Below are 4,626 nucleotides of genomic sequence, written 5' to 3' on the forward strand. Positions count from 1 at the left end.
CCGCCCAGCCGCCATCATCCCACTTGGGTGCGGCAAACTGGTTAAGCTGCGGCTCGCGATTGGACATCCAGCAGACACGTGACAGCACCGGGGAAGGTGATTGGAGCAAGAGCTAGTATGTCCCGCCCACGCAGAAAGGGGGCTTAATGGGTGTATGATATATATACAACATAAATATATAAAAAATATAAAGTTTGGTGTCCAACTGGAGCACAAACAAAGTAGATTTTGGTAACAATAATCTATTTTTTTGGCAAAATACTTAAAACACAAATGTCTTAAAACGATTCCCATTTTAATGTATTTATAAATGAGATGAAACTATACAGAAACATGTCCTTTTTTATTGAAAAAGCCCTACATCTGTATGAATATTTATTAACCTTATTTCCTGACCTTATTTCCTGAGTAATTCCGTTTTAACATATTTATTATTTAGCTTATTTTCTGGATCTGTTATTGATGTCACTCGCTTGGTTGTTTATACTCTAGGTTGTATTGTGTCATTTAAAATGATTCATCAATGTTACCCAGGTAAATCCTTCTTTATCAAATTCAGATACTTCGATCTAGATCTGAAGGGTGCCTTTTGTGACTCCCATACTGAGAGTCTGTTTTGGAAATGGGAATATACTCGTAAACTGTGGCAAGATATTTATAGATTCATTTTAGATCATATCTGCTGTGATTTTGAGCTCCTCTTGCAAAATGTGCTTTTTGGCTTTGTAAAGAGTGAAGCTCCAGCTGAAAAGGAATACTTTTTTAATTAATCTCATTTCAATTCTTGCAAAGTTCTACATCCACAAGTGTAAATTTGCCAAAGTAAGTCCCATTTTTTTGTGTTTTCATGAAAGAACTGGAGGTGCATTTCAAGTGAATAACCTCTGCTAATAACAAGAAAGCTATCAAAACTATAAATCTGTGCTCCAACTTTAATATCTTTATTTCAACTTCATTTTCATTGCTCAAGTCCCCTGGTGTATCTTACTTTTTTTCTCCTTTTTTAAATTATTATTATTACTTTTTATCTCTATTTATGTATGCATTTATTTGTTGTCACGTCTATTTGTTATCCAATTGTTATTAATGTGATGCTAGTCATATATGGTTTGATGCAGTGTTAGTGTATTTTGTAAACCAATAGTAAAGTTGATGGAAAAAAAATATAACTTGTATTATCTTGAATATGTTGTTGATTGTGCAACAAAAATTGTGCAACAAAAATGCACAGAAATAATTTTGAGGAAATAAATTGATCTATATAATAAATCAACAACTTCAGGTTATTATAATCGTTCACTTATCTATTTGTGTTCACCCCTGTTTTGTTACTTTTATTTTATTTATGTTTTTCCTTTCATTTGCTTTTATGTATGTATATTGTATATTGACTCTCCAGTCACTCAGCTGCTGGCACAAATGACACAGCTGCAGGATTGGAAAACTCCATTTCACCCGGTGCCAGCCTACAGTACCTGGCAACCCGCAATGCCCAACACTATTGGCTGGTACAATGTAAACAGAACGTGACAGAAAGTCATTGTCAGACCCATCAAAAAATGTTTAAAATATTAATTCAGACTTAATGTATTTTTTATGGAAAACCAATACTTTAATTCTGTACCCCTCGATATGCCCTGTGAGTGTATTATTTTTAATATATATATATCTTTTAATAAAGATCCATACATATTCAACCTTTAAATTACTTTGGAGATTAGGATTTCTCATTTAAAATATGATAAGTTAATGAAATGTAATATATTGTAAACCATTAAACCGCTGGATCCCAAATATTTTGACTTGTATTAAAAATAAGAAGTCATCGGCTTGTCCCTGCTGCAGCCTGCTAAAACTACACTTTAAATATATTCTACATTTGTTGACAACATATTTTCAAACTTCTCACAATAATACTAGCTTAGTAATGTATGTATAGACCATATTTTATGGCTTTTAAAAACAAAATACGATCAAATGAAAGAAATGCTAGGATTGTTTGGTGCTAAATTACACAGAACAAATACAGTTTTTTTCTGTCTCTTTGTTGATAATGTTTTGTATTAATAATCAGAATCTGTAATCTTTTTATTTTTTTTGTCACGATGTAATGTGCACGCGACAGCATCTGCTCTTCACGTGACATCGGATCATGTTTGGCCTTCTCTGATTGGCTGCTGCTGAAGCGGAGGCGCCTCAGTGTCTGGAGGTCGCTTAGCGCGTGCCCTGGACTGGTGCGGACGACTGACGGACGACGGAGGAATTACCCGGGCGCATCTCGGTTATTACCGTTAAGTTTAATATTATCCGAGACGTTTATGCTTCAAGGTAGAAGCCGTCGTTGTTTTTTTTACTTATTCTGGTGAAGTAACAGGACTTTAAAACAAACTTTTACCAGCTCGAGACTTAGCCAAGGACGGTTGGAGGTCAACGCAGCAGACACTGTGTTCAGTGTGGCGACGTTTTTGCGGCCGTTGGGTAAGTAACTGTCAACATAATACCATAATGTTGCTTTTTGTTGACTTTGTTCCGTAAATGTTCGTGAAAGGTAGCGAAGTATCGTGTGTTAGCGGTATCTCAAGGTTAGGGTTACGGGCCTCAAGGACGAGCGGATTGCAGCCTGGTGGCCGAAGCGTGAACTAGGCCTCAACGTACTTAGCCTTCTTATTTACATATTAGCACCAGTCCTACTATTTCCAAACTCATATTTTAACGGACATGTTGTATTAGTATTACCAAACTTCATTTACTGTGCTTTCACCTTCAAGTCTGCACTTCGTTGATAGGTTTACTTTTTATTGTTTAGACGGAAGGCCCAATAGCATTAAGCTAATGTAGCAATTAGCGCTTTGTCTCCTTCTTGTGGACAATGAGGGGAATCACAACCAATACATCGTTGCCGTTTTTTTAAGTTTTGTGACATAAGTTGTTGGAAAAATTATATCATATTTTTTATACAACAATCATCATTTTTAGTGTTCGGTAATTGTTTTTTTTTATTTTTATTTTTCATTTTTGTGTGTGGGCGTGTGTGCTTAATGCAGGCTGCCAATCAAAGCGAACTGCAAAATACGTCTTTCCAGTCTTTATTATATTTAATTACACTATTGACGCGTGGAAATAATAAACAATCTCTGATACTGGGTGGCGAGCGTCGGACACAGATCAGCCGCGGATGCCCGAGAGCACGTGAGTCCAGTGCTGCCTGCGTTTATGGCAGCAGGCACCTGTGATGTGATTTCTGATACAGGCATCTTATTTAAAGTGTCGTCGTTGTTGTTGTTGTTGTTGTTGTTGTTGTTGTTGTTGTTGTTGTTGTAATAACATTTGCATCTTTCTTTGAAAGAAGCTGATGGTTGGCCTCTATTTAGAACTGTAGTTTCACTTTCACTTTCACGGCACTGTGTCATAATGGGCGTATATAATGAGCGTTTGTTGTGCTTGAAACCGAAAAGGGATTTTATATTTAACTTTGGATTGTTTCAGCTGGGGAACATTATTTGAACCTTTTGGACAATTATTTAAAAAATACATTTTCCGATGCCCAGTGTAGCTAAATGCGCAATACACTGATTTAATCTGAGTTTGCATCCTATTATTGCTTGTATATCCAACACACACACAAAGACACACGCACACACACACACACACACACACACTGTATTACACACACGCATTGTATTTCCTCTTTAGTATTTTGATTAAGCAAAATGTGTGTGTAGCCCACTGTACCGCCAAAATTTAAAAAAATTAGTGAAAATTTGGTGGAACGTAAGCATTGGTGGTTCAGTGGTAGAATTCTCGCCTGCCACGCGGGAGGCCCGGGTTCGATTCCCGGCCAATGCAACGAAATCTTTTCGTTGTTGGGTTGTTAGATTTATTATAGCTAAATATGCTTCTTTGGTCTTGTTTCTACCGTCCGTAGCCGGTTACTATCATAGCTAAGCTTATAACTTTCATTTTTAATTGTCTTGCGATGCATCATTAACCATAACATAAAAGTAAAGTTATCACACACTAGGCGCCAACGTTTCATTTGCTCTTGGAAATCTTCCTGGCAATGGAATTGATCCCTGTTCTCCGATACTAATCACTATACTATTTTGTATTTATTTTTTTATTTCAAGTACGTAAAATTCTAAAACAAAAGGAATAGAAAAACATGCATAAACATATAGAATAAGAAAGAAAGGAACAGGAAGAGATTACATAATGAATTTTATTAGCCATTTGCCTCAACTTACATGCAAAAAAATCGAGTAGGAAGAAACATAAAGTTCTTTAACTATTACACACACCACGCACCCGCGCGCGCGCACACTCACACACACACACACACACACACACACACACACACACACACACACACACACACACACACACACACACACGAAATGTACAGCGGAGATGTTTTTGTAATTTTGGCCTCGTCTCTCTTAATCCATTAGTCTCGTCGATTTAATTTTGAATGGTCATGGATATTGGTCACGTGAGCATTGGTGGTTCAGTGGTAGAATTCTCGCCTGCCACGCGGGAGGCCCGGGTTCGATTCCCGGCCAATGCAACATCTTTTTCGTGAGATAAGACGTATGATGTCTTTTTTTGAGGTACTGGAAGCAATGAGGC

Source organism: Echiichthys vipera (genome assembly GCF_963691815.1).
Source record: "Echiichthys vipera genome assembly, chromosome: 16".
NCBI lineage: Eukaryota > Metazoa > Chordata > Actinopteri > Perciformes > Trachinidae > Echiichthys > Echiichthys vipera.